Genomic DNA, 23592 nt, shown 5'->3' with positions numbered 1-23592 from the left:
AAAGTTATCTCTTTATGTTGACTTCATCAAGTATTTGCAGTGTCTAAATCAGGAAGGATCATAATGATTGTATTACAATTCTGCCCTTTCATTTTTTTTATTGAGGTGAAATGCATATAACATATAATTAATCATTTTATAGCGTACCATTCAGTGGCATTTGATGCATTCACAATGTTGTGCAACCACCACGTCTTTCTATTTAAAAACCTTTTTCATCATCCCCACCTTTTCTTTCTTTTTTCTTTTTAAAATAGAGATGGCTACATTCCCCAAGCTGGATTAGAACACCTGGGCTCAAGTGAGCCTCCAACCTGTCTCCTGAGTAGCTGGGATTATAGGCACTCACCACTGTGCCTGGCCTTTCATTTTTATTTTATTTTATTTTATTAATTATTATTATTATTGGCCGGGCGCGGTGGCTCAAGCCTGTAATCCCAGCACTTTGGGAGGCCGAGACGGGCGAATCACGAGGTCAGGAGATCGAGACCATCTGGCGAACAGGTGACCCGTCTCTACTAAAAATACAAAAACTAGCGAGGTAGCGGTGGCGGGCACCTGTAGTCCCAGCTACTCGGGAAGGCTGAGGCAGGAGAATGGCGTAAACCAGGCCGGGCAGTGAGCTGAGAACCGGCCACTGCACTCCAGCCTGGGCTACAGAAGCTGAGACTCCGTCTCAAAAATTGTGTGTATTATTATTTAGAGACAGGATCTCACTCTGTCACCCAGGCTGGAGTGCAGTGGTGTGATCATGGTTCACTGCGGCTTCCACCTCCTGGGCTCAAGCAATCCTCCCACCTCAGCCTCCCAAATAGCTGACACTACAGACATGCGCCACAGTGCCTGGCTAATTTTTGTATTTTTTGCAGAGATGTGGTTTCACCTTGTTGCCCAGGCTGGTCTTGAACTCCTGGGTTCAAGTGATCCTCCTACCTTGGCTTCCTCCAGTGCTGGTATTATAGGCGTGAGTCACTGTGTCTGGCCTTTTTTAATTTTATTTTTTGACACAGAGTCTCACTCTGTCACCAGGCAGGAGTGCAGTGGTGCAATCTCGGCTCACTGCAACCTGTGCCTCCCATGAAGGGAGGCACGAAGAGATTCTCATGCCTCAGTCTCCTCAGTAGCTGGGATTACAGATGCCTGCACCACCACGCCCAGTTAATTTTTTCTTTTTCTTTTTTTTTTTTTTTTTTGAGGCGAATACCAAGCTCTGTCACCAGGCTGGAGTGCAGTGGGGCGGGATCTCCAGCTCACTGCAAGCTCTGCCTTCCGTGTTTTGCATGTTCTCCTGCCTCGGCCTCCAGTAGCTGGGACTACAGGCGCCCGCCACCTCGCCACCAGCTGGATTTTTTGTATTTTTTTTTAGTAGAGACAGGGTTTCACCGCATTAGCCAGGATGGTCTCGATCTCCTGACCTCGTGATCCACCCGTCTCAGCCTCCCAAAGTGCTGGGATTACAGGCTTGAGCCACCGCGCCTGGCCAATTTTTTCTATTTTTAATAGAGACAGGGTTTTACCGTTTTGGCCCCACTGGTCTTGAACTCCTGGGGCCTCAAGTGATTCACCCACGTCGGCCTCACAAAGTGCTAGGATTACAGAAATGAGCCACCGCACCCGGCCTTTGGCCTCATTTTTAATATTAACTTGAGTTACCATTCTGGAAATACTATTTCCCCCCATATCTGACTTTGTCCTTTCTGTTTCTGGCTAGCCTCCAGCTCCTAGGCTTCATCCATGTGTTTTTCCAACAGTGATTTATTGAGCACCTACTGTGTGGGAGGCACTATGCTAGGCAGATTCTGGAGACACAACAGTGACAGTGGCAGGGAGGTCCCTGCATCCCCAGGACTCACAGTGTGGTGGGGGATTTAGACAGTGAATGGCTAATTGCCAGAAAACTAATTTAAATTATGATACATGCTTATAAGAAAAAATGTTTTGAAAATCATGCTAAATACATTTGTGTAGTTACTGAAGCTACTTTTAGAGAGACGCCACTCTTAGAACAACATGACTGTGGTTTTATAACTGCTCCTAGTTCAGACAAGGGGGAGAAAGATGACCTCAGGGAGGCGGCTTGGATTTTGTTAGGGCCTAAGCAGCGAGGCGGGCCTAAGCAGTGAGGCCAGCCCAGGGAGAAACAGCGGCTCTTCCTTCATTTGTTCCTGGTCACCCTCTGAGGTGTGCAAGGGTAGCTGGTGTTGCCATCGCGCCCATTTGAGAGATGTAGAAACTGAGGCTTGGCCAGGCGTGCTTGCCACCTGGAGGAGCTGACGTCTGATACTTGCTTTAGCCAACGGTCAAAGCGTTTGTCCGATAGGGGGCAGCGGCGCGCCGGGCTGGAAGGAGAGCGGCACCCGAGCGCGCGGCGCTCCCGGCGTTCCAGGAGGGGGCGCTGCTGATCCGGCCTCGGATCGCCGCTCCCGCCCCGGCCCTGCCCCGCCGCCCTGCCCCCACCTCCCGCCCGGAGCCCGGCACTCGTGACTTCGCCAGCTCTCAGCTCCCTCGGGCATTTTCGTGCACGCTAATGGGCGCCTCTGTGTTTTCCTAGATGCTGGTTTCTTCATCAAGCGGCGGAATAACGCATCAGGGCAGGTGACCCACGTCACCGGGGTGATGCACTGGTGCTCGCCGGGGCGGGCGCTGTGCCTGCGGGAGCCGCGCGGCCGGCGGGGTGTCGGGGCGCCTCGTGGGGGCCGAGCCGCGCCCGCACGTCCCTCAGGTAGGCGCAACCCGAGTTTCTTTAGACAGGATGACCTGGCAGCGTTTCCACCCCACCCACGACGAGTTTCGCTTTCCTAATGTGGTTAAAAAGTGCGTACTAACTATAGTAGGGTGGTTGAACAGGTTTCAACATTTTACTTAATTTTTTTGTTTTAGATTTCTTCCTTCTGGTGGATCTCTTTTTTTGTCAAGATGTTCATAACTGTCCTCTTTGGCATTTGTTCAAAGTCTTGGTTCTAATAGCGTTTGGACTGTGGTTTAATTTTAACCATAAAGCATTCTTTTGGAATAATTACTTTTGAATCTAGGAAGAGCCAGCTGGATACAGGGCCATAAACAACCCCCTGCGGGGAATGTGCAGGCTTTAAGTTAGGTTTTTTTGTTTGTTTTTACTGCTAGCATTTCTGTCTCTCTTTTTGCTTTCTTTTTTTGGAGACAGGGTCTGGCTCTGTTGCCCAGGCTGGAGTTCAGTGTTACAATCACAGCTTACTGCAGCCTCATCCTCCTGGGCTCCAGCAATCCTCCCATCTCAGCCTCCCGAGTAGCTGGGACCACAGGCACGCATCACTGGCTCATTTTTTTATTTTGATTTTTTGTAGACACAGGGTCTTGCTGTGTTGCCCAGGTTGGTCTCAAATTCCTGGTCTCAAGTGATCCTCCTGCCTCAGCTTCCCAAAGTGCTGGAATTACAGGCCTGAGCCACCATGCCTGGCTTAACATATCTCTTTTTTTAAAAAAAGGAGACTGATGGGGGTTGGGGGGATGCAAATTGTGAGTAGATAGGTGGGTTTGGAGAGTTTGAACATCTGCTTTAATGAGCTAAATGGTGTCAGAACTGTCCTGCGGGTAACCATGTGGCCTCAGATTTCTGGGACTATCTCAATTTCTGGGACAGAGACACACTGGCCCTTTGTCAGGCTACATATCAGGCCACCACCAATTTCCAGTTCTGAAAGTATGGTCACCAGAGAGACCTGTCAGCAGCCATAGACATTATCTCCTTGGGAATGACTGGACCCAGGCAGCCAGGCAGAGCTGGGGTCCCCAGAGCTCCTGGCACTAGCCAGAATATTTCCAGTTCCTCTTCTTCCCTTACAGCACAAGTCATTTAGTGATCATTGCTCGTATTTGTAGAACCTTAGAGAATTTTGGATGTAGCAGGACAGAAATTGGTTGTCTACCATTTTGTGGCTTGGGTGGCATACATCTTGTTTGGCAATTAAAAAAAACAAAAAGATGAAAAGGAAATGGGGGATATGCAATGCAGACCAATTCAAGAAAAAGTGATTTATGCCCGTCCTAGCTGAGGCAGATGAATTTGGGAAGACTTACTCGTTTTCTAGAAATAGTTTTCACTTGACCAGAGATTCATACTTGGACGTATTTAAATACAGAGCTCTTCTGGAGCATTTGAGTAGAAGGAGGACAGAAAACCAGAGACTAATTAACCAGTCGTTACCAGCGGGAGATCGGTTTTTTTTTTTTTTTTTTTTTTTGAGACAGAGTCTCACTCTGTTGCCAGGCTGGAGTGGAGTGGCGTGATTTTGGCTCACTGTGCAATCTCTGCCTCCCGGGTTCAAACCATTCTCCTGCCTCAGCCTTCCAAGTAGCTGAGTTTACAGGTGCATGCCACCACACCCAGCTAATTTTTGTATTTTTAGTAGAGACAGGGCTTCACCATGTTGGCCAGGATGGTCTCAATCTCCTGAACTGATGATCTGCCTGCCTTGGGCTCCCAAAGTGCTGGGATTATAGGCGTGAGCCACTGCGCCAGGCCAAGAGATCGGTCTTACATAAAAATCAAGGGTTCTGCCCGGGTGTGGTGGCTTATGCCTGTAATCCCAGCACTTTGGGAGGCCAAGGTGAGCAGATCACCTGAGGTCGGGAGTTCGAGACCAGCCTGACCAACATGGAGAAACCCCATCTCTACTAAAAATACAAAATTAGCTGAATGTGGTGGCGCATGCCTGTAATTCCAGCTACTCAGGAAGGCTGAGGCAGGAGAATCGCTTGAACCCATGAGGCGGAGGTTGCAGTGAGCTGAGATCGTGCCATTGCACTCCAGCCTGGGCAACAAAAGTGAAACTCCGTCTCAAAAAAAAAAAAAAAAAAAAAAAAAAAATCAAGGGTTCTGTTACCCAGTGGGTCAGTAAGAGATGAGGCTTCCATTTAGAAAAATCGGAGCCTGAGACTGGGCGCGGTGGCTCACGCCTATAATTCCAACACTTTTGGAGGCCAAGGAGGGTGGATCACGAGGTCGGGAGTTCAAGACCAGCCTGGCCAAGATGGTGAAACCCTGTCTCTACTAAAAATACAGAAATTAGCTGGGCGCAGTGGCAGGCACCTGTAATCCCAGCTACTTGGGAGGCTGAGGCAGGAGAATCGCTTGAACTTGGAGGGCAGAGATCGTGCCACTGTACTCTAGCCTGGATAACAGAGTGAGACTCCATCTCAAAAAATAAATAAATAAAAATAAAAGTAGAAAAATTGGAGCTTGTGCAGCTCTCCTGAGGGCAGATGCATAAAGCTGGGTGCGCCCCACCAGCTTGCTGGGTCCCACAGAAGCTCGAGAGGCAAGGGCTGTGTCTTTCGCCACTTGTCACTGCTATCATTCCCTGTTTAGAACTCTCAATGAGTGTCAGATCAACACATTCATCCACCATATCCCGTGTGTATAAGAACAATCCATCACTCCTGACCTAATCCAGCATAGAACAGAACCTCTGGAAGAGGACCAAAGAAGGGAAAAAGTGGAAGTGTCACATGCCCAGAGGAAAACAGATGCTACAGAGATGAATAAAACAAAACAAAACAAAACAAAAGGAAGAAAGCTGAGCTAATCTGGGAGTTCCATCACGGCTAAGAACGCATCGTTGTTTTGTCACGCGGTTTCTAGCCCGGCTCAGACCTGGGCTGCGGCACCTCAGGCGTCTCCTTTCATCTCTCGGCTCTTCTCCTGGCTCCCGGGCACTTCTCGAGACTTTTTGGACCTGGACTGGTCCATGGCAGAACACCTCTTTCCTGAGTCCTCCCCATGCACCTGCCCAAAGCGGAGGATTGGGGTGGCACTCTCGGAGATGCCAGGCTCCTGAAATGGAGCCGTCACCCCTTAGGCTGTACTTGGCGTTGTCTCCAAGGAGCCTGGGGAGGTAACCAGTTGGGGACTGATTCACTTGGGAGGGAGGGAGCGAGTGTAGATTGCAGATGCTATCTACTCAGGCCAAGTCAACCTGGGGAAGGGCAGGTCTGTGTCTCAACTGGTTTAGGGGTGGGAGAGTGGGATCGGAACTTTTACACCTTGCATTCTTAGGACGTCACAATGGTTTTCCCAAGGCCTCCTTATCTGAGGGTGTTTACCTATTCAACCAGCATACGCAGGATCGGGACTCCCACTTTGTCCGGGTTCTGTCCTCACAGGCACAGGAAGACTAATGCGAACAACAGGGTCTGACAAACCAAAGCTCACAGATAAGAGACTTGGGTTATTGGGGCAGATGCCAGAAGTCATGGGATCTTCACAGGGTGGCTGTAGGCTGAGCAATCTCCCTCGGGATGTGAGGGGGGTGCATTTGTGCGTTATTGGTCATTGAGAAATTCCCTAATCTTAGAGAGAAAAGGAATGGAACCAAGGGCTTGAATCGGAGTATACGTAGTTGACCTAATTATAAGGTTGTCCATCCGTCTGTTTAATAAACAGTTCCGTGATGTGGGACGGCAAGGTCACTCATAGCCCTGGATATTAACAACGTTTTCCTAAGGTTCTGGAAAAAAAGTGGTAACAATGTGTTCAGCTGCAGGCTTATTCTGTCTCAGGCCCCAGGCTGGCATGAATCAGAAATAGAGGGAAATGTGGAAGTAGCACTGCAAATATTAGTTCTAAAAACGGACTGGGAAGAGACAGTGCCTCTAGACCCAGCCATGGCCTAGCCAAGCCCCAGAAGAATGACATCACCCATTGTGACTCTTGGGGAACCCTGAGGCTGTCATGGATTTGTAGTCCTATGTGGGACAGCGCTGCTGACGGGGTTATTTCCTGCACTAGACCTACCCTGTCAGCAACACACTGTTTACATGAGCTGAGTGCCAAGTTGCGGCACATTATGCACAGTCGCTTTTAAGTTCAATTAAATTAACGTTTAGAAACATTGTAAGGCCGGGCGCGGTGGCTCAAGCATGTAATCCCAGCACTTTGGGAGGCCGAGGAAGGTGGATCATGAGGTCAGGAGATCGAGACCATCCTGGCTAACACGGTGAAACCCCGTCTCCACTAAAAAATACAAAAAACTAGCCGGGCGAGGTGGTGGGCGCCTGTAGTCCCAGCTACTCGGGAGGCTGAGGCAGGAGAATGGCGTAAACCCGGGAGGTGGAGCTTGCAGTGAGCTGAGATCCGGCCACTGCACTCCAGCCTGGGCGACAGAGCAAGACTCCATCTCAAAAAAAAAAAAAAAAGAAAAAGAAACATTGTAGATAGAAAAAACTAAAGACCATTATAGCAAACAATGATTACCTAGAGATGCAAGTGCTTTGAACTTGAGCATTAGAGAATCTTGTGAATTTGTAGGAGTTAACCAGGACAAGTACCCGTCTCATGAACATTGGTAAGGGAAGCACGCGTTTAGGAGGCATTTCAGGTAGTCCAGGGCAGACCAAGAAGGGAAGGAAAGAGATAAGATGTCAGAAAACATCTTTGAATACCCAGAGTTGTTATCCCCTCCACAAAACATTGGAGGGCAAATTGTTTGTGTCAGTAAAATAGAATCATAAAGTGTGAGGAAGAAACCTGGGGAACATTCTGGAAGAATTGGTCAGAGATGGGCCGGGCGTGGTGGCTCACGCCTGTAATCCCAGCACTTTGGGAGGCCGAGGTGGGTGGATCACCTGAGGTCAGGAGTTCAAGACCAGACTGGCCAACATGATGAAACCCCATCTCTACTAAAAATACAAAAAATTAGCCAGGCGTGGTGGTGGGCGCCTGTAATCCCAGCTACTCAGGAGGCGGAGGCAGGAGAATTGCTTGAACCCAGGAGACAGAGGTTGCAGTGAGCTGAGATTGCGCCACTGCACTCCAGCCTGGGCAACAAGAGCGAAACGCCATCTCAAAAAAAAAGAAGTGGTCAGAGATGAATACTCCATAGCAGCCCCTTTGATTTCAGAGGTGAAATAGTTGAACCCCAGACCTCACTGTCAGATGTAAAGAGTCACTCCAAATTTATAACCTTATTAAACTAGTATTTCTGACTATTTATACATTTGGCTGTAGAGAAAATACACAGAATGCTTCCAGCCACACCTATGCCTACTCAAGCCACTTAGCTGACAAGCCACTTAGCTTTTTCTTCTAATTACTGAGGTGCGCGTCTCTGTTGTTTACAGTTTGGTGAAGTCAGGGCAGGGGGAATTTATGGTTTGATACCCTTTCCAGCACAGAGGAGTGAAATTCAGCCCGTCTTTTGAAATCAGTCTGAACTGTCAAACTCCCAGTTGAGGACTCCTCTACCCAAATCGGGAATTTTTTTGTTTTTTTCTGGCTATGGGCCAGTCAGGGCTTTGGAGTTCATTTGTGTGCCCTCCCCCCTCCCCATTAGTATTATTGTGTATATTTGAGATACCTGTTCTTCACTGACCGTGAGTGAATAGGAGCTGGTTCACCTAAAAGCTCCCACTCCCCATTCACTTTTTTGTTGTTGGTTTTTTTTTTTTTTTTTTTTTTGAGATGGAGTCTTGCTCTGTTGCCCAGGCTGGAGTGCAGTGGTGAGATCTTGGCTCAATGCAACCTCCGCCTCCCAGGTTCAAGTAATTCTCCTGTCTCAGCCTCCTGGGTAACTGGAATTACATGTGCCCACCACCACGCCTGGCTAAGTTTTTGTATTTTTAGTACAGACGGTGTTTCATCATATTGGTCAGGCTGGTCTTGAACTCCTGACGTCAGCTGATCCACCCGCCTCGGCCTCCCAAAGTGCTGGGATCACATGTGTGAGCCACTGCGCCCATCCCTCATTCACTTTTGTTTTATGAAATGAGAAAGCTTCTGCCTTTTTTCTTTCCTTCCTTCCTTGGATGTTGGTGAGATCACTGAGGTAATGGTGATAAAGTACTTTGAACTACCTCAAGGAGAGCGCAGCCCGACTTGTTATTATTTACCTAGGTCAGTTCACAAACCCCCACGATCTAGGGTTCCTGTCTCCTGCCCTGGGGACGGTGCCTGGGAGAAAGGAGATGCCGCAGACCCAGTTCCACAGGACGCTGTTGGCTGGAGTTGGTCATTCCTGACTTTGACATCAACAGGCTTATCTCCAGAAATAGGCTAAATGGTAGTTCAGGCGCCAGTGTTGCCTCATCCCGCAAACTCTCAGGGAGGCTGCCTACCCCCAGCCCCTGTTCTGGGAACTAATGATAGGTGGGATGAAAAGACTGTTTTCTCTGATGCGCTTTTATGAGATGTTTTCAAAGATGAGGTGGCAAGGACATGGTTAACCCGCTCCCTTGTGCAGGGAGATGTCAGAATGACAGGGCACAGGGAATCTCCCCGACCCGTTCCCAGGAGAGCTCTTGCTGAGGACTGCCCAGCTGTTGGCTAGAAATCAGGGCAGCCTCAAGCCCTGTAACCCAGATGTCATTGGGCTTTTTCGGCTGACAGTGCTGTGGCCTGCGGCAGGCGGCAGTGTGGGTAGAGGACAGCTGTGGCTGAGGCCGGCAGCCCTTTCCACACTGACTTCTTGGGTAATGGCTCTTCTTAAGCTGGTGATATTTAGGGATTGTCAAACTTCTCTTTCATCCTGAGTCACCTTCCCTCATGGGTAGCAGAGGAGTTTTCTTTTCTTTCTTTTTTTTTTTTTTTTTGAGATGGAGTCTTGCTCTTTTGCCCAGGCTGGAGGGCAGTGGTATGATCTCTGCTCACTGCAACCTCCGCCTCCCGGGTTCAAGTGATTCTTCTGCCTCAGCCTCCCGAGTCGCTGGGATTATAGGCACGCACCCCCATGCCCAGCTAATTTTTGTATTTTTAGTAGAGATGGGGTTTCACCATGTTGGGTCAGGCTGGTCTCAAACTCCTGACCTCAGGTGATCCACCTGCCTTGACCTCCCAAAGTGCTGGGATTATAGGCGTGAGCCACTGTGCCCGGTCAAGGAGTTGGATTTCTTATGAGAAGAATATTATGGCTGTGTGTCCCAGAGGAGGCACTGTGTCCCCATGAGGGTCCTTCACTGAAAGGAGAGCCTCGAGGACAAAGGAATCTTCTAGAGACAACGTTGGGAGGGAGGAGCGGAGTTTGCAGGTGATTCTAGAGGACCCCAAAGTCCAGTGGGAGCTTATTACCGCCTCGCTAGGAGGAACCTGTTGTTGTCTGAGTGAGGAAAAGTGACAGAACTGAGGCTGAGAGAAGCTGCGAAGAGGCAGCAGCGCTGAAGCCTGAGAGGAGGACACGTTCTATTACGCCAATTAATTCTATCCACCGAAAGGGCACATCACATTTTTGGGGTTGCCAAAAGCCGTTCTTAGCAGAAAAAAAGTCTGTGAACTGTTGCACTGGGGACTGGCAAAGGCTTGGTAGCCAGCGCATTGAAGAGGGAGGGGCAGCAAGCCCCACACCTGGAATGGATCCTTCCTGTGCTTCTGCCACCACACTTTGCCAATTTGATGCCAACGGACTCTTACTGTTTATGTGTGCATGTTTGTGCTGTTAGATTATCTTCTGAGCAATTTCGAGTTTTAAGAATATGCTGATGAAGTCAACAATGAGCAATCGCAGAAGACTTGGTTCCACCCAGGGCCCTGCTCAGGAAAGATGAGGACCCCCTCCCAACCCCACCCTGCCTGTCCACATGGCCCTTCCTCCCCACCATCCGCCATGGGGCCCTCCTGTGCCACAACATGGCGCTCATCCTTCTGTCTGGACACTTGCCCTGTCTCCTGGAGAGCCAGGCTCCTGCCCTGGCGGGCGTGTGTGTGTGTGTGAGTGTGCATGTGGAGTGTGCGTGTGTGCAATTGTGCACTTGTGTGAATGTGCGTGTGTGCAAGTGTGCGTGTGCACGCGTATGTGAGTGCGTGTGTGAGTGCATGTGTGTGCAATTGTGTGCGTGTGTGTGCAATTGTGTGCGTGTGTGTGCAATTGTGCGCATATGTGAGTATACTTGTGTGAGTGTGCATGTGTGTGCATGTGGCGCTGAGAGGGAAGAAGAGAGTTCTCTGTGGTGATCGCCACCAGTCTGTTGAAGAGTGTAAGCTGAGCCAAGATGAAGCAAGAGTGACACCAAGTGCCAAGAACAAGTGCTTGCTGTGGTATCAGGTGTGCTTGCTCCTCAAATCAGAGGAGCAGCGAGAGGCTCAGTTACAGTCTGCGGTGTTCACCCCTGTGAGAGGGTGCCGACCCTCCAGAGGTGGCTCAGTGCTGGCATGCCACTCTGCGCATTTGGATGAGGGGATGGGCTCTCTGGGAATTGGATGCAGAACCGAAGCTTTGAATAGATTTTAAAAATAAAATCCAAGGTGGGATGTTTTGTTGGCGAGAACATGATGCACAGACCCAGGCTGCCATTCTGGCTCTATTGCTGTCCTTCAGCCCCATTCGGAGAATGACCGGACCCCGAGGCTGCAGTAGGACAAAGAGGAAGACTGACCCAGTTCTCTGTGTTTGCTCTAGACTCTGCTGCCGTGTCTGGGCCCCTGCTGCCGGAAGTCTTCCCCATGAAGCCATAGGTGGGGAACTAAAGGCATATTCCTGTGGGGTGGCCCCGAGAGAGACTGGGCATGGTTTCCACCGAGACACTGGTGGGGGCAGAGAATTCTTTGGCTGCCCAAGAGAACCACCTGGTGTAGGCCAGACCTGCAGCTGTGGCTCCAGGGGAGGAGCGTGGCTGCCTTGGTGTCCCCATCTGGCCAGTCCTTGTTCCTACAGTTCCACTCCCAGCCTTGTCCTCAGCTTGTACCCACTTGTTTTTCTCCTTCATGGAAGCTAAGGAGGGAACTAGGTTGGTTTGTCCAGATGCCACCAGTCGGATGACTGTTGCAGGCACAGGAGTGTCTTCGGGGCGCAGTGCCAGGCCAGGTCACACCTCACATCTCTATTCCTCATCTGGGAGTGCTGGCATCAGCGAGTTGATTCAAAACTGGGAGGTGTTGGGAAACCCCTTGGGCTGGAGATTTCAAAATGAGATTCAGATGAGAAAAAACACAGTGGGTGGGGTTCTGAGGCAGGAAGGAGACAGCAAAAGCTCCTGTCCTGACGCTCCGCTCGATAGCGGGGATCAACAGAACGGCCTGGCATGGATGGGGGCAGCCGCGCTGGCTGAACCCAAGCGCAAGGCTGGCCCTGAACAGCCTCTTCCACCTCTGGACACAGAGCTGCCCCGTGCCTCTCCATTCACCAGGCGAAACCACACCTGGAGCGGCGCTTTCAGTCTAGGGCATGTCGGCACCAGCAGGTGTGGATAAATCCAAGGGCTCCTGTGGAGGGAGGGCAGGGGAGGAGGGCTGGCAGAGAAGGGGTGAGTGATGAAGGGAGGACCATGCAGCTCAGGAGCCCCAGCCTGGATGGCCTAGGTGGCAAGGGCAGCCCCCATTCTGCTGCTGAATGGCTGTCTTGCCAGCTGCACTCCCTCATCACACAGTCCTCCCTGTGTGTTGGCTCAGGACAGCCTGGCATCAGTGGCTCCTGGTGACAGGTGCCTGTGACATGAAGAGCACAGAGGAAGACGCTGGCTGGATCCAGAGGCAGAGAGAGGAGGACATGAGGAGAAGGCGAGGGAAACTGAGGAACAAGGAGAGGAAGAACAATTAAAATGATTCCTTGAAAGAAAAGGAGGTAAAACAGAAAACGTGGCGAGGGGTATCCTAGAAGGAGCAGAAAAGGAAGGAATAAAAAGGGCGAACGTTGTCTTTCATTTGAAGGACTTGGAGTGGCACAGTCAAGAACGAATCTCCAAACACAGTCAATACTCAGAAAGCTCATCATTGGATTTGTAAATCCATTTCATCTGGGTGGACTGAAGAACATGGTACCCTCTGAGAATGTCTGGGCCCATATTGTGGGAAAGTCAAGAGTGGTGCTGCGACAAACTAGTTAATGGGTTATGAACACGAGGGGCTCATGATTCATGAGCCTGCCCATCTATCTCGTGCAGGGTGGAGACCCATCTAACCAGAACCACTACCCAGCCTCTCCCAGCCTCCTTAGATGACAAGCTCTGGCATCCTTGGTCCACCCAACTCAGCTCCCAAGCATTTCGCCAAAACATCAGTAAGCAGGTATAGGCGAAGGAGGTAACAGGTGTCTGCATTTTATGCCATTTTCTCTCCTTCCCAGTGCTCAGCACACGACTAACCAGGGGTTCTCATCAGGGGCCATATATTCACTCCTCAAAGAGTAGTCAGCAGGTCACCAAACACCTTCCTCTGAGCTCTGAATAAGTTTATTTAATTTTTTTAATGAAAAAAAATTTTTTTAGGCTGGATGCAGTGGCTCACACCTGTAATCCCAGCACTTGGGGAGGCTGAGGCAGGTGGATCACAAGGTCAGGAGTTCGAGACCAGCCTGGCCAATATGGTGAAACCCCATCTCTACAAATACAAAAAAAATTACCCAGGCATGGTTGCGCATGCCTGTAATCCCAGTTACTCGGGAGGCTGAGGGAGGAGAGTTGCTTGAACCTGGGAGGCAGAGGTTGCAGTGAACCGAGATCCTGCCACTGCACTCCACCTGGGCAAGAGTAGGAATCTGTCTCAAAAAAAAAAAAAAAAATTCTGGGATAGAGTCTCGTTCTGTTCACACAGGCTGACATGCAATGGTGTCATCATCGCTCACTATAACCTCAAACTCCTGGGCTCGAGTGATCCTCCCACCTCAGCCTCCCAAGGAGCTGGGACTATAGGCCCTACCACTGTATCTGGCTAATTTTTAAACTTTTTGCAGAAACAAGATCTCACAATGTTGGTCTCAAACTCCTGAGCTCATGTGATTCTCCTGCCTCAGCCTCCCCAGTTGGTGGGATTACAGGCATGAGCTGCCATGCCCAGCTAGTTTATTTTTATATTCTATAGTACTATGGACCAGAAAATTAAAGAGTTTGCCCTGAACCCTATGGGAAAATTGTCTCTCACGCGCAACATGCCCAGTGTTCTCAGCAGTCAGGCAGGGCAAATTCAACCACAGCAGCCGCTGTCCAGCTTGCCAAAGCTAAACCAGACATAGATATTATTATCTGCTGCATCCAGCATTAGTTTAGAGCTTTCTGCTTCACAAAGCAACTCATTATCTTATTTAATCTTCACCATCATCCTACATTGCTCTTACTTCCACTTTATGGACAGTGAGTCTCAGAAAGCTAAGGCATCTTCCTCAAAGCAGCTGTAGGATTCAAATTCAGTGTCTGGGGACTCCAGATTCTTTGTGCTTTCTACACATTTAGATTTCATGGTAAAGGCCGGGCGCGGTGGCTCAAGCCTGTAATCCCAGCACTTTGGGAGGCCGAGGCGGGTGGATCACAAGGTCAGGAGATCGAGACTATCCTGGCTAACATGGTGAAACCCCGTCTCTACTAAAAATACAGAAAACTAGCCGGGCGCGGTAGCGGGCGCCTGTAGTCCCAGCTACTTGGGAGGCTGAGGCGGGAGAATGGCGTGAACCCGGGGGGCGGAGCTTGCAGTGAGCCGAGATCGAGCCACTGCACTCCAGCCTGGGAGACACAGTGAGACTCCGTCTCAAAAAAAAAAAAAAAAAAAAAAAGATTTCATGGTAACATCAAATTCGGGATTCCTGGATCTGGAGCAGTTTATCCCCTTGGCCTTCCTCACAGCCATTGCCATCCCAGCCCATTTCTATAACCATCAAATGGGCAATTTTTTGTTTCTTTTTTTTTTTGAGACATGGTCTCACTCTGTCACCCAGGCTGGAGGGCGGTGGCGCAAACCCAGCTCACTGCAACCTCTGCCTCCCAGGTTCAAGCGATTCTCCTGCCTCGGCCTCCTGAGTAGCTGGGACTACAGGCGCCGGCCACCACGCCCTGCTAATTTTTTTGTATTTTTAGTAGAGATGGGGTTTCGCCGTGTTGGCCAGGCTGGTCTCAAACTCCTGACCTCAAGTGATCCACCTGCCTTGGCCTCCCAAAGTGCTGGGATTACAGGCGTGAGCCGCCGCAGCTGGCCTAAGTTGGCAAGAATTTTCACTGTTCAGTGAAGAACAGCCTTGTGCAGCCAGTTATTCCAACATTGCCTTCCTGAAGGACTCTTTCATTACAAAAGCAGTATGGGAACATTGTAGAAAAAAGTACAAAATATAGAAAAACAAAAGAAAAGTCATAATTCTGCCATTGAACAAGAATTTAAGATTGTAAACACTGTAGTGTTTACTATTCCATGATTTTTACTACCGACATGTGGACTGACTTATGTTTATAAAAATGACAAGTGTGCCTACCCCATAATACTCTTTTGGAACCTGCTTTTTTTTTTTTTTTTGAGACTGAGTCTTGCTCTGTCGCCCAGGCTGGAGTGCAGCGACACTATCTTGGCTCACTGCAAGCTCCGCCTCCCGGGTTCACGCCATTCTCCTGCCTCAGCCTCTCGAGTAGCTGGGACTACAGGTGCCCGCCACCACACCTGACTAATTGTTTGTATTTTTTTTAGTAGAGATGGGGTTTCACTGTGTTAGCCAGGATGGTCTTGATCTCCTGACCTCGTGTTCCGCCTGCCTTGGCCTCCCAAAGTGCTGGGATTACAGGCGTGAGCCACTATGCCCAGCTGGAACCTGCTTTTAAATTTAATATATTGTAAGCATTTTCCTGAAATATTTTTATGTCATCATATTTAAGAGCTACACATATTTCATTATAGTTTTTTTTGTTTGTTTTTTTGAGACAGGGTCTCACTCTGTTGCCCAGGCTAGGGTGCAGTGGTGTGATCTCAGCTCACTGCAACCTCTGTCTCCCAGGTTCAAGTGATTCTTGTGTCCCAAGTAGCTGGGACTACAGGAGCACACAACCACGCCCGGCTAATTTTTTTGTATTTTTTGGTAGAGAGAGGGTTTCACCATGTTCGCCAGGCTGATCTTGAACTCGTGACCTCAAGTGATCCGCCTGCCTCGCCCTCCCAGAGTGCTGGGATTACAGGCGTGAGCCACCACACATAGCTTATTTCATTATAACATAGCTTATTTCATTATAATTTTTAATGTACTCAGGTTAAATATTTAGATTGTTTCTACTTTTTCAATATTAAAACTAGTTTTATGATAGGCTTTTTTTTTTTTGAGACAGTCTCTAGCTCTGTTGCCTAGGTGGAGTGCAATGGCATGATCTTGAATCACTGCAACCTCTGCCTCCCGGGTTCAAGCGATTTTCCTGCCTCAGCCTCCTGAGTAGCTGGGATTATAGGCCCATGCCACTACACCTGGCTAGTTTTTGTATTTTTAGTAGAGATGGGGTTTCACCATGTTGGTCAGGGTGGTCTCGAACTCCTGACCTCATGATCCGCCTGCCTCGGCCTCCCAAAGTGCTGGATTACAAGCGTGAGCCATGACACTGGGCCTTGATAGACTTGTTTATAGGTAAAACATACCTAATTTTCATTTTTATTCCTTGGATTATGAATGAAGTTGAATTTTTTCTTTTTTTCTTTTTTTTTTTTTTTTGAGACGGAGTCTTGCTCTGTCACCCAGGCTGGAGTGCAGTGGTCGGATCTCGGCTCACTGCAAGTTCCGCCTCCTGGGTTTACGCCATTCTCCTGCCTCAGCCTCCCGAGTGGCTGGGACTACAGGCGTCTGCCACCTCACCCGCTAGTTTTTTTTATTATTTTATTTTATTTTATTTTTTTAGTAGAGACGGGGTTTCACCATGTTAACCAGGATGGTCTCGATCTCCTGACCTCGTGATCCGCCCGTCTCAGCCTCCCAAAACTTTTTTCATATAATTGTTATCATTTGAAGCTCTTTTATGAATAGTTAATCCATACTGTTTGCCAGCTTCCCATGGTACACATTTTATTTTTTTTATTTTCTATTTTATTTTTATTTTTTGAGATGGAGTCTTGCTCTATTTCCCAGGGTGGAGTGCAGTGGTGCAATCTTGGCTCACTGCAACATGCACCTCTTGGGTGTTCAAGCAATTCTTGTGCCTTAGCCTCCTGTGTAGCTGGGATTAGAGGTGCACATCACCACTCCCGGCTAATTTTTTGTGGGTTTTTTTTTTTTAGTAGAGACAGGGTTTTGCCTTGTTAGCCATGCTGGTCTCGAACTCCTGGGCTCAAGTGATCTGCCTGCCTCTGCCTACCAAAGTGCTGGGATTACAGGCGTGAGCCACCATGCCTGCCTCCCTCCCTCCTGCCTTTCTGCCTGCCTGCCTCCTCCCTCCCTCCCTCCCTCCCTCCCTCCCTCCCTCCTTCCCTCCCTCCCTTCCTTCCTTCCTTCCTTCCTTCCTTCCTTCCTTCCTTCCTTCATTCCTTCCTTCCTTTTTCTTTCTTTTCTTTCTTTCTTAGACGGAGTTTCGCTTTGGTTGCCCAGGCTGGAGTACAATGGTGCGATCTTGGCTCTCCATAACCTCTGCCTCCCGAGTTAAGGCAATTCTGCTGCCTCAGCCTCCCGAATAGCTGGGATTACAGGCATGTGCCACCACGCTCAGCTAATTTTTTGTATTTTTAGTAGAGACGGGGTTTCTCCATGTTCTCCCGACCTCAGGTGATCCACCCTCCTTGGCCTCCCAAAGTGCTGGGATTACAAGTGTGAGCCACTACACCCGGCCGCATTTTATTTTTCTTACAGATATGTAGGAACTCTTTATATTAAGGCTGAAATTTCAAACCCCAAGCAAATCAAACTTCTTAGAGGGCTCCTGGCTTTCTTAGGGAATGCTTCCTCCTCACCTGGGCACGAACCTTAGCCAGGGCAGCTCTCAGCAGCCCCTCTGCCCTGACTCCAGCACCCACCGCCTCCCTTACAGGGCTGTGGCCTGAGGGCTGTGGTGGCCCCACAGAGGTCCCTACTCAAGGCTTCAGAGAACCCTGGCAGGAACCTCTTAGAACTCCCAGGAAGGGAGTGAAGGGGAGCAAACGCCTAGGGGGCGTTTGAGTCAGAGGAGAGAGCGCTGGTTGGGGAGGGCAGGAGGCACCAGTCTGGCACGCAGGGAACCCCACTCCTCCAGGGCCCGTGCTCTAGCAAGGCCTGAGAGCTGGTGAGCGCGCCCTTGCCCTGTTATTATCGCTGGCAGCTTCATTTGTGCAACTGGTGACAGGGACGCAAGTCCTTCCAGTCCTGGTCTCGTCTGTTCGCTGTGCCTGGGGAGGGAGGCGCTCAGGCCTGTTACCTGCCTAGAGTCCTCAAGGGGAAGAGGCGGAGGGAGCCGGCTGGACTAGCCCTGCCAAGGCTGAGGCGGTGAGGACAGGATGAGTTTCTTACCCACCAAGATCATTACTTTGGAAAATTGGAACTGCAGGGAGGAGTTAGGGCATGGCGGGGGCGGACGTTGGGAGTTCCTTCCAGAGCTCCTGTGGGTTTGGAATGTCCTCGCTCACTCCGGATCCCCCAGCATCTTCCTTCCTGCATTTCCATCTCACCCTTCCTCCAGGTCTGGGACATTTAAGAGACAGCTATGGCTGAGACATTAGCAGGAGCAAACACACCTGGCAGGGTGTGGCGGGGCCAGCTCTGGGCACCTGTGGTCTCCCTCCGGGTCTTGGGTTTAGTTCCCTGCAGTCGGGCTTCGGGGTGTCCCCACTCTCTTTCCTTCTACTTCCACACATTCTTGGGAAGACAGTGGCATGCTCTAGAGAAAGCCCAGGCTGCCGGGACGCTCTGCTCTGCAGGGAACGTGGGCTGACCATGGCTGTTTCTTAACTTCTTTAGGTTTGACTGCCCTTGTCTAGAAAGTGACAGTGACAGTAACAGTGCCAGCCTCTCAGGGTTGCTGGAAGATTAAATGAGATGCCATGTGCAGTATGCCAGACAGACGGCAGGTAGGTGCCCACCCAGGTTAGTATTTCTTCCTCCTTTGTCTTTTCTCAACTGTCTTGATGTGGGGTGTACATTCGGGAGCTTAAGAGATTCCTGCTGGAGGGTGGAGTCTGTGGTGGTGGAGTCTCTGCATCCTGGGGCAACCTGGCCCCCTCCAGTCTGCACTTCTCACCCTCCTCTTCCGCTGCCTGGACTGGGCCGTGTTTGTTTCCCCAACTCGAAGGTGACCTTCTGGACAGAGGTCATCTTAGGCATCCTCAAAACCTGAGCACTGCCCCTGGCACAGAGTGGGTGCAGAGACTGAGTGTTTGGAGACAAAATGAAGAACTGAATGGGAAGGACTTGAGGACCCAAACTTTAGAGTCTAGCAGGCGTCAGGTCAGAGCCCAGCTTCATCACTTGCTCACCATATGACCTTGAGCAAGATCGTTAATTTCCCTGAGCCTCAGTTTTTTTGCCTAAAAATAGCAGCAATAATAGCTACCTCCTAGGGTTGTTTTGGGGACTAGAGATGATGTCAGCGGCTTCGGCCTGACGCGTAGTAGGAGCTCAGGTAGTGCAAGTCATGATTAGCTGCTATTACAGGACTATTTACTTCTGCCCCCAAAGCCAAATCTTGCCCCAAGAACTCTTGGTCTTTTTTTTTTTTTTTCTTTTTTGAGATGGAGTCTCACACTGTTGCCCAGGCTGGAGTGCGGTGGCACAATCTCGGCTCACTGCACCTCCGCCTCCGGGGTTTAAGCGATTCTCTGCCTCAGCCTCCCGAGTAGCTGGGATTACAGGCGCATGCCACCATGCCTGGCTAATTTTTGTGTTTTTAATAGAGACGGGGTTTCACCATGTTGGCCACGCTGGTCTTGAACCCCTGATCTCAGGTGATCCTTCCGCCTCCGCCTCCCAAAGTGCTGGGATTACAAGCGTGAGCCACTGCACGCGGCCTCTGAGCACATTTTAAATGACCTGTTTTCTTTGTGTTTTACTCTGTTTTATTTTATTTTTATTTATTTATTTTATTTTTTGAGACAGAGTCTTGCTCTGTCACCCAGACTGGAGTGCAGTGGTGTGATCTCGGCTTACTACAACCTCTGCTTCCTGGGTTCAAGTGATTCTCCTACCTCATCCTCCCGAGTAGCTGGGACTACAGGCACGTGCCACCACGCCTGGCTAATTTTTTTTGTTTTTGTTTTTGTTTTTTTGAGACGGAATCTTGCTCTGTTGCCCAGGCTGGAGTGCAGTGGCGCGATCTTGGCTCACTGCAAGCTCCGCCTCCCAGGTTCACACCATTCTCCTGCCTCAGCCTCCCGAGTAGCTGGGACTACAGGCGCCCACCACCATGCCTGGCTATTTTTTTGTATTTTTTTTAGTAGAGACAGGGTTTCACCATGTTAGCCAGGATGGTCTCAATCTCCTGACCTCGTAATCCGCCCGCCTTGGCCTCCCAAAGTGCTGAGATTACAGGCGTGAGCCACTGTGCCCGACCAATTTTTTTTTGTATTTTTAGTAGATACGCAGTTTCACCATGTTAGCCAGGATGGTCTGGATCTCCTGACCTCGTGATTTGCCCGCCTTGGCCTCCCAAAAGGCTGGGATTACAGGTGTGAGCCACCATGCCTGGCCTTTATTCTATTTTAAAAGATTGATCAAAGTAGGACTATATGGAATCATTTCACAGAGAGACAGAGTGAGGAATGGAGGAAATCAGGCACTGACACCCAGCTCTTACAATCAGGAAACACAACCTGGAAGATCTAAGTTACAAGGGAGCGGCCTTGCCCAAGACCCCGATCTCCACACTTGAGTCAACCTACCCCCAGCATGGGCGCCACAGGGGTGAGGTGCCTGAGCCCCCACATGCAGCCTGCCTGCCGCCCCCGCTGTCCCCATGCCACCTCCGCAGGGGAGAGCTGGGGTGTTGGGGGAGGGTGGTGAACTGGGAGCTGACTGGTTGGTTGCAGGGACTGAAAGAGCCAGGCCCTGGAGCCTAAGGTGGGAGAGCAGGAGCCAAAGAGACTCCAGAGCTCAGGAGGAGAGCTTTGGCTGTGAAAAGAGTGGGACATCCTGGGTCAGGTGGCTGCCATCGCCCGAGGGAGTGGACCCAGAGAACAGTGAGAGGGTGAGAGGGGAGCCCCTGCCCACAGCGAGTCCAGGTTCAGCTCAGGGAGCCGCCTTGCTGCAGGTCTTGCTGTGCGCTCAGCTGTTTTTTCCATCCCACTCGGCTCACCAGCGTTTTCTCCCTAGCTCTACCTTCTTGGATCTGATGAGCAGGCCTGGAAGTCACGGCCAGCGTACTTTGACCGTAGAGGATTTTGTGGCTGTGTCCCACCTGCAGCGCCAGAATTAGGTCCCTTTAGTGAGTCCCAGCACATGACCCCCAGCCAGGCCAGCAGCCCTGCAGCCCTTCCCAGCAGCTGGGGCTTGGGGCGCTTGGAAGAGTCTCCCACTGCCTGCACCGCTCTCTTGGCCTCCCCGCCCTTGGACCCTCCTGCAGGGCAACCTCCCAGCCTTTAGCCTTCTCACCTCTGCCAGTTTGCCAGCAAGTGCCTTCAAGAGTTTTTATGAGGCCCGGCATGGTGGCTCATGCCTGTAATCCCAGCACTTTGGGAGGCCAAGGCGGGCAGATCACCTGAGGTCAGGAGTTCGAGACCACCCTGGCCAACATAACAAAACCCCATCTCTACTAAAAGTACAAAAATTAGCTGGGCATGGTGGCGGGAGCCTATAATCCCATCTACTCAGGAGGCTGAGGCAGGAGAATCGCTTGAACCTGGGAGGCAGAGGTTGCAGTGAGCCGAGATTGTGCCATTGCATTCCAGCCTGGGTGACAAGAGCGAGTGAGACTCTGTCAAAAAAAAAAAAAAAAGGGTTTTTATGGAGTCTTTAGAGTAGAGAGGAACTGGAACTTTTGGATTTAGGAGCCCACCTCATTTTATAGATGAGGAAACAGAGGTGGTCACTCGCCCGGGATCGCGCAGACAGTGACAGAGGGGCTAGGCTCAGACCAGGCTCCTGATGTGAGGCCCTGCTCTTCCCCTGCACCACTGATGGGTGCCTGACCAAGCAGAGGGAGGCAGCCTTGGCTGTTGGTGCCACACTTCTGATATTGTCCAAAATCACATTAGCTCTTCTTTTTTTCTGGGAGATAGGGTCTCGCTCTGTCACCCAGGCTGGAATGCAGTGGTGCAATCTCGGTTTACTGCAGTCTTGACCACCCAGGCTCAAGCGATTTTCCCACCTTAGCCCTGGGAGTAGCTGAGACTAGAGGAACATGCTACCATGCCCAGCTTTTTTTTTTTTTTTTTTTTCGGAGACAGAGTCTTGCTCTGTCACCCTGACTAGAGTGCAGTGGCTCGATCTCAGCTCACTGCAACCTCTGTCTCCAGGTTCAAGCGATTCTCCTGCCTCAGCCTCCTGAGTAGCTGGGATTACAGGAGTGCGCCACCACGCCCGGCAGATTTCTGTATTTTTCGTAGAGACAGAGTTTTGCCATGTTGGCCAGGCTGGTCTGGAACTCCTGACCTCAGGAGATCCACCCGCCTCAGCCTCCCAAAGTGCTGGGATTACAGGCATGAGCCACCACACCCCGCCTAATTGTAATTTTTTTTTTTTGTAGAGACGGGAGCTCCCTACGTTGCCCAGGCTTGCCTCTAACTCCTGGGCTCAAGCGATCCTCCTGCCTTGGCTTCTGAGAGTTTTGGGATTACAGCTTTGAGCCACCACGCTCAGCCATCATTAGCTCTTTTTTGGGTGGTGGGGGAAGGGACTTCCCCATTTTCCTGTTGACCTGTTGAACTTTAAGTCACTGAAAAAACCTAAATTGTTTTGTAACTTTTTGTTCTGATTGTAAAAATAATATGTATTCACTATTAAAAAAAATGGAGCGGGGAACAGTGGCTCACACCTGTAATCCCAGCACTTTGGGAGGCCAAGATGGGTGGATTATCTGAGGTCAGGAGTTCGAGACCAGCCTGGCGAACATGGTGAAACCCTGTCTCTACTAAGAATACAAAAAATTAACCGGGTGTGGTGGTGGGTGCCTGTAATCCCTGCTACTCGGGAGGCTGAGACAGGAGAATAACTTGAACCCTGGGAGCCAGAGGTTGGAGTAAGTTGAGATCACGCCACTGCACTCCAGCCTGGGCGACATGAGCGAAACTCCATCTCAAAAAATATATATATTGGAAAATATTCCAAGATAGAATATAAATCTTTTTTTTTTTTTTTTTGAGACGGAGTCTCGCTCTGTCGCCCAGGCTGGAGTGCAGTGGCCGGATCTCGGCTCACTGCAAGCTCCGCCTCCCAGGTTTACGCCATTCTCCTGCCTCAGCCTCCCGAGTAGCTGGGCTTACAGGTGCCCACCAACTCACCCGGCTAGTTTTTTGTATTTTTTAGTAGAGACAGGGTTTCACCGTGTTCGCCAGGATGGTCTCGATCTCCTGACCTCGTGATCCACCCGTCTCGGCCTCCCAAAGTGCTGGGATTACAGGCTTGAGCCACCGCACCGGGCCAGAATATAAATCTTAATGGCACTTACTGTTGTTTTTCCCACCCTGCACTTGGTTGTTTTGTTTTTAGGTATAAAAATAGGACTCTCCGTTCATCCTTGATAAGGCCGTCTGGCTACGTCCCCCAGCTCTCCTGTGTCTCAGAATCTTGTATAGTTACCAGTTCTCGCTGGCACCTAGGCAGGACTCAAAAAATGCCTACGGTGTGACTGGCTGAATGAAGAGGCATCGGCTTTAGTGGAAACAGGGACGCCTTCCACCCCGCTCCTGGCTTCACTCCTCTTCCCTGGTGTCTGAGCCCACTTTCCTTCCCTGAAACACCTCCTCCTCTGTTCTACTCACATCCTCCTGCTCTTCCAGCCCAGCTGCAGACCCACCTCTTCCAAGAAGCCTTTGTTCTTTCTGATGCAAAAGACTGCTTTTGGGTTCCA

The 23592-nt window shown here is 50.3% G+C and overlaps 1 long non-coding RNA gene across 1 annotated transcript in view; it reads left to right on the top strand.

The window, feature by feature from the left end:
* LOC103877417 overlaps positions 1–23592 on the top strand; it is a 32782-nt gene extending 9190 nt beyond the window's left edge. Inside the window, exons 3-5 of the long non-coding RNA XR_002516936.1 lie at positions 2552–2722; positions 18552–18661; positions 23232–23592. This is a non-coding gene — a long non-coding RNA (uncharacterized LOC103877417). The remainder of the gene's footprint in view (positions 1–2551; positions 2723–18551; positions 18662–23231) is intronic.

The sequence above is a fragment of the Papio anubis genome, chromosome 12, assembly GCF_008728515.1.
Source record: "Papio anubis isolate 15944 chromosome 12, Panubis1.0, whole genome shotgun sequence".
NCBI lineage: Eukaryota > Metazoa > Chordata > Mammalia > Primates > Cercopithecidae > Papio > Papio anubis.
This window is presented reverse-complemented; position numbering and strand designations above follow the sequence as displayed.